This window comes from Lutra lutra, chromosome 12 (assembly GCF_902655055.1).
Source record: "Lutra lutra chromosome 12, mLutLut1.2, whole genome shotgun sequence".
In the NCBI taxonomy this organism is placed as follows: Eukaryota; Metazoa; Chordata; class Mammalia; order Carnivora; family Mustelidae; genus Lutra; species Lutra lutra.
Genome location: NC_062289.1, coordinates 89,847,813 through 89,860,957, shown reverse-complemented (window position 1 = coordinate 89,860,957; position 13,145 = coordinate 89,847,813).

Here is a 13,145-nt window from a genome sequence, read left to right as displayed (position 1 = left end):
TCTAGACAGCTAATAGGCAGTCACTCTGTTGTATTTTCACTATAGCCTTGAACAGCATCTCCAAGTATCTTACACATGTATTTATTCACTTGTTGACTGTTTGTCTCTTATTCTTCACAAAAATTAAGTTCCATGGGAATAGATCCTTGCTTGTTCACTGCTTGTGTCCTTAGCACCTTGGACAGTACGTGGTACGCAGTAGGTGCTCAGCAAATATTTGCTGGAAGAATGCATAAATGGTTTATTTTAAGGAAAAACTGGGTTGTTGGTAGCATAACAACTGCAATTCTCCACCTTTCTTTACATTTTGCAGGTATTTTGCTGCTCCTTCTATCAAAAGGTGGAGGTACTTGCTCCACCCCTGAATCTAACTGGGCTTGTGACTTACAGCCCATGCAGGCTGTAGATATGACAGCATCCTTTTCCAGGTCTAGGCCCCAAGAGGTCTTGTGTGCTTCTAATCAAACTCTTGGAACACTGACCTCACTCTGAGTCATATGGTCCTGTCACCCCTAGTACCCTAACAACCAATTGATAGCCAGACATGTAAGTGAGGTCATGAGATGGTAGCAGCCTTTAAGCCAGCCTACCAGAGGCACACAGATGCAGGAGAGGACCCAGCCGAGATCAGACAGACTCTGCCCACATCAGCAGCACCAACCAGTTAAGACAGAGACTCATAAAAAGCCACTGGGTTTAGGGGCAGTTTGTCAGGTGGCAGTAGCTAACTGATACATGGGATACACACACGCACACAACTTGGCCCATTGTAGATGCTCTATAAATGGTAGTTTTTATTGACGTGGTAGATATACACTACCTGGTAGACAAGTCCTGGGGACTTGAACAATAAGTTGAACAGTAAGATGTGGAGCCTTAAGCTGACCAGGTGGTGTGCCTCCCCACTAGGCTCTGCGCAGCCCATTCCTGCTATTTGCAGATATCCCTCCAGTCTTGCACTTGGTCCCTTGACCTCAAGTTCAGAAGAGCAATTGAGGAGACTTATGCAGATCTGGCTCTTTGTTTGACCTGAAAAATACATGCATTTTCCTGTTTCTATGATGTTTTTAGGCCTCTGATTTATGGCGATGAACACGCCCCTCCGTTTGCCCTGGCTTTTGTTAATGACCTATCATGAATTATCCACAAAAGAAATGTTAAAGGAGCTAATTAGGCATTAACCTTACATTATAGATCAACCGCACAATTGGATCCTTCACAGCTACGATTGTGACAGCACAAAGCATTAAGTATTGATGGCCCAGGAAGGGCCAAGAGGATAAAGGGTGTTGAGGGGAGCAAAAGCCAGCACGGGAGGGAGGCAGCGAAGATGCCTCCGTGCAGGCCTGTGGCCGGGAGGGGAAATCAGTGGGATGCAGTCTGACTGCCTGGGCTGGAACCTAATGTATCTCTTTACTAACGGTGTGGCTCTTAAGACAAGGACTTATAGGACTTAAGGACTGTCCCTAAGACAAGGACAGCACTCTCACAGGGCTCTGAGGAGTAGGTGAGACACCCTGTTGTAAGAGCCTGCCACATATTCTGCACTCAAAAAGTATCCTCTCTCTTCCCTCTCCTTTTGGAAGCTTTGTCTTTTAGAGCTCAGAACCGAAGATTAGTCACTCTACCTGTTGGGGCCACTCGGTAAAGACGAACCATGCTTAATTCCTGGTGGAATCAAGTGAGCACCTTGAACATGAGTTATGCACAGAGTAGTGGGGTCAAGTTGGATAAAATCCTTTTAATAAGGAGCTAGGTGACCTCGGACGATCATGACATTATATACATGTAATGTACATATTTATTATATAAAATATGTCATATATTTATTATAAAAATAGTGTATTTATTATGCATAAATAATACGTTACATATTATTTATATAAAAATATATGTTATATATTATTGTCTATATGTATGTATTATGGATAAGTAACATTTGTTACATAGAAATAATATATAATACATATTTATTACATATATCAAATATAAATATATCATTATATATAAATAACATAATATATGTATTATACATAAATAATAGACATTTATACATGTAATGTGAAATATAAGTTTATTACAGATGAATAATACATATTATATATAGTATATAAATTATATACATATTATTTTACAGCTTGTAGAACATGTTTGTATCAGCTCACTTCCATTTTCTGGGACACAGTCCTTGGTTATAAAATAGATATATATGGGACATGGCTGGTCTGCCTGCAAGCCCTTCTAAGGAAAGCTGTCCTGGCCTGAGTCTTCCCATGGTAGGTGGCCATGTTGTGCCTCACGTGACCCCACTCCCTTCGTTCACCCTGCCGTTGCTGTTTGGATGAAAGGTGGCACCTGATCAAAGGCAGAGGCAACCAGTTAGTAGGTTTGCCTATGAGCAGGCTTGAGACTGAGTCAATCAGGTCATCCCTTGGGAATGGCACCAAGTGTGGGGAAGGGCAGAGGCCGAGGAGGGCCGGGGGCAGACAGAAGCCAACACAGGCAACCTGGTAAAGGACAGAAAGGTTACAGAGTGGAAGGTGATGGAGCAGATCGGATATAGCAGAAAGGATATAGCAGGGGAGACAGGATGAGGAGACACAGGAAAGGAGAGAGGAGGGACAAAAAAGGAGAAGAATGAATGGGAGAGGAGTCAGGAATTGAGAAACTGCTTTGGGCCCTAAGAGATTCTGCTTCCATTTTTAGCCTCTGTGGATCCTCACCTTCCCTTTTTTTGTGCACTGGTAGGAGAGGACCTGATATGGCAATTTTCCAGGTCAGAATGTTGGGCTTTCTGAGCCCTGCGTGGGGTATCTTTGGCAGCCCTGAGGGCAAGGGTGGCATGTATAATTTCAGTGAACATAAGTGGGTTAACCTGCTGTCTTCCGAACCCCCAGATGGATGGAAGTTAACCGTGAACTCATGCCTTTTGCTGGCTAGCCTCACGGAGAAGCGTTCTAGTGACAGAGGGGAGCTGGGTAGATTGCGCCATGGTGAATGGAGGACCCGACGGGTGTGAGATGCTCCCCACCCCCTCAGAAGTGGATGCCAGGCCACATCACGTGGGGTCAAGTGTCCTTGTGAGCTAAGCATCTGCAGAGGCTCTTGCCTGTTGCACTTGTGCAGATGATGTACTGTGGGACCTGAATATCATTGCCGCTCTCGCTACCCACCACGTCCCTGGGATCGGACATCTCCCTGGGCCAGGCACCAGAAAGCATTGCGAGGAAGCAAACCCCTAACTGGGGTGGTGGCACAGTGGCTGGAGTCGCGTGTTGTGGGGACTTTTGGGGGATGGCTGTGTGAATCCGTAATCAAGGAACCAGAAGTCAGGCTTCCTCATGTTCCCCACACTGGACAGCTGGGCCATTACGCACAATTTCCGCTAAAAACTCTGGGGGGAACGAAAATCTTACGTCCCAGGAGTTGCAACTGTGACACGTTAATAATGTGTTCTTGGATGCTTTGAGTTTTATTAACACGGAAAATAAATCTACATTAAGGACCAGTGGTGGCTAAATTTCATTTTGCAAAAATGTGCTGTGGTTTTTGTCCTTTAGAAGGGCTGTTTTCAAGGGGAAAGTGCTTTTGAAACCACCAAATTACTCTTATTACCTTTTCCTTTTTTTGAGTCCTAAATTAGTGAAGGCATTTGGAGTAGTAATTGAGCTCGGATGTTTGGATGCTTGTGGTGGGGTGGTAACTCTCCTCTCAGGTGTCCGGTGGGGGTCGGGGGAGGGATGGCTGAGAGCTCCCACACTTCTAGAGAGGGCTTTCTAGGCAGGAATGTACTGACAGTCCCGTCTCGAAGAAGGGAAGACAGAGGGTTCAAGAACTCGGTTGTCCTGCCTTACTGCCTCCTCAAGTACGTGCCTGTCTAGTTTCCTTCTGCCTAACTCCACTTCCCATCCTCCCCTCCCTTTCTTTTCTTCTGTTCTGCTTTGCCACTTGCTCCTCTCTCATTCTGCTTTTTATTTATTTAGTTATTTACTTACTTATTTTTATTGTGCTGACCTACATACAACATAAAATTTCCCATCTTGGGGCATCTGGATGGCTCGGTTGGTTGAGCCCCCCGACTCTTGACTTCAGCTCCGGTCATGATCTCAGGGTCATGGGATCGAGCCCCAAGTGGGGCTCTGTGCTCAGTGGGGAATCTGCTTGGGATTCTCTCTCTCCCTCTGCCCTTCCCTCTGCTCACACACTCTCTCTTTCTCTATCTTAAAAAAAAAAAAATCCCCCCTTTGCCATTGTTGAGGGTGTCATTCGGCGGCATGATGCCAACAGTGGCGTGCAGCCCACACCAGCACCCATCTCTAGAACGTTTTCATCATCTAGACTGGACCTCCGCACCCATTAAACACCAACTGCCCATCCCCCATTCCCTGTATGACTTACTGTAAGGAATCGGCTCACACCGTCGTGGGCCCTGAGAGGTCTTGCTAACTGCAGTTGGCGGGCTGGAGGACAGGCACTGGCTATGTGGTTCCGCGTGGAGGCCGAAGGCCCGAGGACCTTCTGCTGAGATCAGGAGAAGGCTGTCCCTATGTGGCAGCCAGGAAGAGAGAACGAAGCCCCCTTTCCTCCGCCTTTTTGTTCCACACGGGTCATGATGTTCTCAAGGTTCATCGTACACAGTAGCGCGGATCAGCAGGTGGAACCGTGTTCGGTGGTGTGGAGAGACCACTTCTTGCATATCCACTCATCTGTTGATGGGCATTTAGGTTGTTTTCATTTCTTCGCTGTCATGGGTGTGCTGCTGGACACCCGTGGACAGCGTCTCTCTCTACCTTAGCTTCCTTCTCCAGAGACCCTGACATGATTGGCAGGTGTCCTTCCTCCCAGACTCACTCAGCGGCCTCAGGCTTGGGGTTCTCATCCCATCTCAGTGGCAGTCATGGCGGCTGTATTTGAAGCTACCATGGTCCCTCGGCTTGCTACCTGTGGGGGTGGGACATGGGAGATAGGATAAGGAAAAGACACAGTCCCTTCTAAGAAGTGGCAGTCAGAGGTGCTCCCCAGCGGGGCAGGAGGCTATAGAGAAAAGCCTGGGTGTGGTGTCACGTGAGCTGGGTCAAATCTAGGCCCTTCCCAGCCTCGGGTGCCTCAACTAGAACGTGGGGCTGATGCTTTCCACACTCCGGGGCCACATCAAAGATGAAGGAGGAACAACCCATAGAGAAGGTCAGGTGCCCAGGGATGGTGCACGGCTCTTGGCTCCTTCTTTCCTCCTGTAGCACAGACCTTACGCAGCCCAGGACCATCAAGATCAGGAGTTCAAAAGGCCACTTCTTCCATTATGGTTCCAGGCTGAGAAACACTAATGTCTGAAATCAGGGCCTGCCTCGGAGGGGCCAGAGCTGACAGTGGCCTCAGGCCTCCCGTCTCCTCCAGGAACGTCTCACGTCTCTTCCCTGGGAGAGCTTGCTGGGGCCCAGGAGGCTGTGGCTGGAAAGCCACGTTTTTCTCCACCTTCACATTCAGATTGCAGCGTCTTCAGGCTGCAAGGCTGCCCTTGACGCCGTCTGAGCAGAGCTGATCTGCCTCTACTCTGATCTCCCTCTCCTTTCTCTGCTGTCCTACAGGAGGATCTCTCCTCCCCGACACGGAGAAACTTGCGAAGGCGAGTCCATCCCAGCAGATGCGGGGAGGACAAAGCCCTGAGCTTTTGTGCCTTCAACGAAGGTGGGACTTTTCCAGATCTGAAGGCCTCCGCTTTCTGCATCCCAGGTGCGGGAATTGGAGCCCCTTTCATTTTTTAAGCCGACAGAGACTGTGGGCCCGTTCCTGTGACTCACTGACAAAGGCTTCCCGAGTGCTTGCCGCGTTCTAGGCTTACCTTCTCACAGCAGTCAGAGGGTTGAAGGAATGAGAGAGACAAGGCAAATGACTGGCTCTTCAACGGGATAAGGGGTGTGACAGGGAGAGGCACAGGGTGTCATGGGAGCAGGTTAAAAGGGGCATCGAATGCAGGGAAGGCTTCCTGGAGGAAGGGGTGTGGCCAGAACTGTTGAAGGATACAGAAGATGTAGCCCAATTAAGAAATGCGGAGAAGGCACGCCCAGTGGAAGGAACAGAAAGTGCACGGGCCTGGATCTGAAACAAAGGCAGGGCTTCTTGGGAACTGTAAGCCAATTCAAGCAATTCAGTATTGCTGGGGAGGGGAGCCAGGGAGGGATGGGGGTTGCGGGAGACGAAGCTGAGAAGGTGAGCAGCAGCCAGGCCGGGAAGGCTCCTACACGCTGTGTTAAGGAGTTTGGCTTTGATCTCAAGATCATGGGAGCTACGGAGAGAATATTGGCAGAAGAGAGAGAGGCACAGTCCGATTTGCTTCAGAAGGTTCCCCTCAGCTGCCGCAGAGTGCGGCCGACGCCTGGCTGAATTGGACAAGGGAGGAGACTGGGAAACCACCGAAAGATAAAACCAGTCCCTTATGGGCCTGTAACCAGCAACAGAGGTGAGGCTCAGTCAGCTCACTTGAACCTCTATTAAACACCAAGACTGTACCCAGCCACCCGCTTGGATGACAGGAATCAGCCCCAAGATGGCGGATGCCTGAGCGAGGGCCTCCCTGTGGAGAAGAGATGGCCAAGGCGGAGAGAAAATAGATTTGAAGATGTAGACGCGGGAAGGAGGGGGTCACTGGAGGGGACGGGAGAGAAAGGTAGAAAGGTCAACCAGGGCTTCAGCTTGGCATGAAGATTTATAACCTCCCAGCTCTTGTTCCGGCCCCCACCCCATGCCCGCCCCCTTTCTCTCTCTGGCGGCATGTTCTAGAGACACACATTATCTCTATTAATACCAGCCACAAGGTCATTACTCAGGCACCAACTTTTCCTCCAGCATAAATATTTATACAGGACTGACCTGGGTGACTGCTGCGTTTTGGTTTTATTTGATTCCTGCCGCCTTTTGTGTCTTGCTAGTCTGTCGGCTAACGTGTTTAGCTCCTCTGTCTGGAAGCTTCGGAGCCAGCCAAGTCTCTGGGAATGGAAAAGGAGGTGGGGGGAGGTGATAAGGAGGAGGGGGAGGCTGGGCGGGTACCACTTGCCTGAGACCAGCAAAACCCAGCCGGGTGGATGCGAGGATGTCTTGGCAGGCTGTTTAGCGACAGGCTGGCAAAGCTCTAAAGGAAAGGGCTCTTTCCTCCCTCAACCCTGCGATGCCCTCTGCACCCCCCGAAAACCCAGGTCAGAAGCAGACTTCCCATGAAACTAACAAAGAGAATGCTTTAAGAGTCTGCATCTGTAAGACCCCCTTCTCAGGCTCCCAGGGCTCCCAGTGGGGAATCCAACAAAATGTGCCCAGGGTCATGGATTCTTACAAAATTTGCAACAGCCAGGCATTTTTGTGTGCTTTCTTTTACAGGTCCCCCCACCCAACTGAATGGGCTACAGGTCCCCCTAACCTAGATCTGCTCCTCTTTGTGGTGATTGGAATTACGCATGGTTCTTCTGCTGGGACTAAATATCTAATGTAAGTATTGCTTAAAAGAATAATAGTAGTATTAATACTAGCAACAAGCATAATGGCAACTAGTACTCTCAGAGTGGGTACTAGTGGGTAATATGCAAGGCATTCTTTCCTTCGCTCTTTGCCACATTCTGTAAGGTGTTTACCTTTGCTTTCATGGGCTCCATTTTGCAGATGGAGAAATAGAGGTTAAGCCACTTGATTAAAGTCCCATAACATCTTGATAAGGCAGCAGATATCAACCCAAGTTTGTCATCGAATTCTGCCTACATACTCAGAATTCACCAGGGCTAGGCAAGTAACTCCAGTGAGTGAAAGACCTGGCCTAAACAAGAAATGAGCCGCCATGGGAGTTTTGGTCAGGCGTAATTCTAGCCAAGTTACATTGTCTTTGAAGTTTACACTGGTTCTCAAGGTTGGCCACCATTTGAATCATGTAAGGATTGAAAAAAAATAGTGATGTGGGGTGTCATCCCCAGAGATTGTAACATAGTTAATGTAGGCATTGACACCTGAGTGGCAGGATTTTGAAGTTCCTCAGTTGATTCTAATGTGTGGCCAAGATTGAAAGACACTGTTCAAGAATACTGAGTGAGCCAAATAAAACATGCCAGCTGCCATATTCAGCTAAGGAACCACCAATCTGCAGTCTTATATAAAGACACAGTGTCTTTGATTGAGATGAATCAATCCATCTATCCACTCATTCAACTGTCACCTACTCACCTACACACCCACCTACCCATTCACCCTCCTATATATCCATGCTCTCATTTATCTGCCCTTCATTCCTTCCATCCATCTATGCATCAACCAATCCAACCACCCATTCCCCTTCCATCCAACCATCTAACCGTCCATCCACCTACCCATTCCCCAACCCCCTTTCCACCCACCCACCTATCCATCCATCCATCCATCCATCCACGCAGTCATCCATTCATTCATCTGCCTACCTGCGAACCCACCCATTCATCTACTTACCCACTAACCCACCTATACATTTGCCCATTTACCTGCCCACTCATCCATCTTTCACCTATTCTCCCTTCCTCTGCCTCTTCTTTTGTTCTTCCTTCCCTCTTTCCATATTTTTTCCCTCCTTCCTTTCTTCCCTCTTTAATTCTGCTCCTCCCCCACCCCCCCAGACCACAGCCTGGGCTGACCCTCAAAGCAGTTTTTCTTGCAGCATAAAGAGCTTCTTCCTCTCCTCTTCTCCTAAATATTTCTCTTCCATGACTAAGGTGCTAGTGAACTTGGAGGTGCCTGGGCGGAAGTGAGCCAGAGAAAGAAAAGAAATCTGTTTCTGGTTTTCCCTGGATGACCTTTCTTTCCCGAGGAAGTCTCTTATAAACACTTTCAGCACGGACGGATGCCAAGACTTTTGAATGGCTCCTCCAAGTTGAAAGGCAATCCCCAGTGCATACCTGGTGTGCGATGATCTGGATCCAGAGGGAGGTTTAAGTGAGGCGCTGAGCGTGCAGCCCAGGGCTTGCCCCAGGGGCTTCCTCCCCTCCCACAGCTGGCAGACACCATGGCAGTGCAAGGGCCGGACTCCAAAGGCTGTTCCTGAGCTTCTGACATGACCTTCTACTTCAAAAGTCTGTCCCCTTCCCAACTTCTACAGCAGAGTTTGTTACCCTTAGCCCTACTGCTACTTCAGGCCAATAATTCTTTGTTGTGTGTGTGTGTGTGTGTGTTGGGGGGTGGGGATGACTGTCTTGTGCATTGTAGAATGTTAAGCAGCACCCCCGATCTGTCCCCTGGATATATCAGCAGCACCCTCCCTCTCAAGTTATGACACCCCAGAATGTCTCCAGGTGTGGTCATCTTTCTTTCAGAGAGAAAATTGCCCCTGGTTGAGATCTACTGTTTTAAAGCAAGTTCATGGTAATTGGCAAGATGTCACCCACTGGGACGTTCTCTTTCTTTGTAAATGATTACTAATCACAGCAATAGTTTCCAGAATCATTACAATAGGATCAGCGTTAGACATGGGGTCCTCTCTAGTGAAAACGGTAACAATGTCGTAACAATAATAATGATGCCATTGATGATACCACTAATGGCTCTCATCACATGCTTGGCCTTGCATTTATATCAGACAGCGGTTTATATCAGATAGCGGTTCTCACCCATGCTGTAGATCAGAATCACCCAGAAAGTTTGAAAGTTCACCCTGCCCACGGAGCCCTGGATAGCCCAGGCAGTTGAGCGTCTGACTCTTGGATTCAGCTCAGGTCATGATTTCATGGGTGTCAGGCTCTGTGCTCAGTGCAAAGTCTTCATGGGATTCTTTCCCTCTTCCTCTCCCTCCCCCTCTCTCCCTCCTCCCACTTTCTCTCTCTCTCTCAAATAAATAAACCTTAAAAAAAAAAACAGTAAAGTAATATAAAATAAATAAATTAATTAAATAAAATTTGTAAATCCCTGGAACACCCCAGTTCAATGACATCACGCTCTCTGGGGGTGGGGTACCAGCATAAGTATTTCTAGAGCCCCCCAGGGGATTCCAATGTAGAGCCATGCTAAAGAACCTGTGGTCTGGGTTTGCCTGGGACATTTACTGTTTATACCTGCCGTCCTAGAACGAGTGTAACATGTACTTCTCAGTGGGCTCTGGTTTGGACAATAGGTTATGCAGTCACCCATCCTATATCTCATGAAAGCTGACCGATTCTTACGGATAGGCAGAGCCGTTATCCCCAGATATGCCTTGGAGAGCTGAGACCCACAGAGATGTAATAGTTGGCTCAACATGGCACAACTTGTAAATGGTGGAGTTAGAATTCGAACCTAGATCTGGTCTCACCCTAGAGCTGGGGCCTGCTGAACCCTGGGCTCTACTGTCTCTCAAGCCAGCCTCCCTGGAGGGATTCCGGGGTGTATGAAGCAGATGAGTCTTTATGAAGACTTGGCCTGTGATAAGGGCCATTTTTCCTGTGTAATGACAACATTCACATTTTTCAAGATCCTAAAGGGTCTTTGAGATAAGCATGTGCATATGTCTTCCTTTCTGGAATGTCCTTGTTTTTTGGTATGTAAAAGCAACACACTGTTTTTTCAATTAGTGTAAGCTAGCTTGTGCGGTGGTAACGATCCCCAAGCCTCAGTGGGCTTAAAAGCAAACAAACAAATAGAATAATTCTATTTCTCTTTTATGCTATCTGTCCATCTTGGATCCGAAAGTGGGGGCTCTGCTTGTCCTGGTCACTCCGCGTGTGACCCTGGCTGGCAGAGCAGGCTCGATCCCAGGCACGCCTGGTCTCGCACTGGGCATTTCAACCCTGCAGCCTGGGAGTGACACACGCCACTGTGCTCATAGCTCATTGGCCAGATTTGGTCACGTGGCACTACCAGACTCGAAGAGGCCAGAAAAGAACACCTTGTTATATGCCTTGAGGTTAGAGAGCTAGGAACACAAGGTAAACAGCAGAGATGACAGCCACCTACATGTTTATCGAAGAAAATTCAGAAAATGCAGAAAGCCATAAAGAAGATCAAATACTTGCTATGGATGGGATGTTTTTGTGTCCCCTCAAATTCATATGTTGAGGGGTGCCTGGGTGGCTCAGTGGGTTAGGCCTCTGCCTTCGGCTCAGGTCATGATCTCAGGATCCTGGGATCGAGCCCCACATCGGGCTCTCTGCTCAGCGGAGAGTCTGCTTCCCCCTCTCTCTCTGCCTGCTTCTCTGCCTACTTGTGATCTCTCTCTCTCTGTAAAATAAATAAATAAAATCTTTAAAAAAAAAAAAAACAAAAACCAAATTCGTATGTTGAAACCTAACCCCCAAGGTGATGGCATTTGGAATTGGAGCCTTTGGAAGGTGACAGTCATGAGGGTAGAGGTTTCGAGATGGGACTAATGTCCTTATAAAAGACACCTCCACAAGCTCCCTTGCCTGCTTCTGCCATGGGAGAGCACAGCAAGCAGGGGGTCATCTATGAACCAGAAAGTGGGCTGTCACCAGACGTGGAATCTGCTGGCACCTTGACCTTGGACTTGCAGCTTCCAGAACTGTAAGAAGTAAATGTTGTATAAGCCACTCAGTCCATGATATTATGTCACACCCGCCAGGAAAGACTAGATAACACCTAATTCCTTCTCTTACTGGATAAGCACTGTTACATTGTTAACATTTTGCTTGGTATCCTTTTCATTTTTCTTTCTTTGTAAACACACACACACACACATACACACAGTAGAACCGAGATTATACTGTACACACTGCTTTTTCATTTAGCAACGTATTCTCAACTAGTTTTCAAACACATGATCTTCAGAATTGAAAAGTATTGTGTTGTAAGACTATCCCCAACTTGATTTAATTGGTTTTCCATTGTTGGATATTAAAGTCATTCTTGGTTATCCTATAATGGTGCAATGATCACTTTAGACATAAATCTCTGTGTGTCAGGAGAGGAATTCAGTACCTGATTAGTAGAAATATTTTGAATAAATGTGATAAATTGCTTCCATTAGGTTATACCAGTTTATGTTTCTACAAGTAGTCTGAGAGAGAATGCCGTACTACCTGCCTCTCCCCATTGTTAGCCAGTACCACCACCTCTTTAAACCTATCCCAACCTTGGGAAGAAAATAAGTTAGGTCTCTCTTTTCTTTGCATTTCTTTACTTGCTAGAGAGGCCAAACTTGGCCAAACTATCTCTCTCTCGCGCACGCACGCTCTCTCTCTCTCTCTATATATATATTTCTAGCTTTTTGTAGTTTTGCTTTTATGAATTGGTTGTTGACATGCTTTTCTGATTTTTCTATTAGATCATCTACCTTCTTGATTAATCTATACAACTTATACATTATTATTATTACTTAATATTTATATATATGTTACATATTATTACTTTTACATTATACATTAACCATTATAAGTTAAACCTTGCTCTCATAACTTAGAAATACTTTCCCTCAATTTTGTCAATTGTCACTGCCCCTCCAGGTGTTTTTATTTTTGTGGGTGATTCAATGGATTTTGATTTCTTCATGAAGTCCCATCCATTAACTTTCTGCATTATTGTTCCTGCCACTACCTTTGTGCTTGGGAAGTTCTTCTCCATTCATAGATTGGAATCTCATTCATATTTAGATTCTTCACATGACCTGTTTAATTTCTTTAGCTGTTTGACCCTGGGCAAGTCACTTAACTTCTCTGTGCCTCAGTTTCTTCCTCTCTCACCTGGGAATATAATAGTACCAGTTCGTAAGGTGAGTGACATGGTTGAGCTAATTCATTTAATGCTTCGTTCCTCACACAAAGAAAGCCTATACATGTGAGAACTTTCTATTAAGGGTGTGATTAATTTTTCCCAGTAGTGGAACCAAGTAAAAAATCAAGTATCCTAACAGCATTTATTGAACCATCTGGCTTTCTAATTTATTTATTGATTTGTCTATTTTCTTTATATTAGTACCACAGTTTTTATTTTTATAGCTTTAAACTGCTCTCTAACATGTGATGGCACAAGCGGTCCCATACCCAGCCCCTAGTTTGGCTTCAGATCCCTTGGCTGTTTTTAAATTTTTTTTAAAGATTTTATTTATTTATTTGACAGACAGAAATCACAAGTAGGCAGAGAGGCAGGCAGAGAGAGAGGGGGAAGCAGGCTCCCTGCTGAACAGAGAGCCTGATGTGGGGCTTCATCCCAGGACCCTG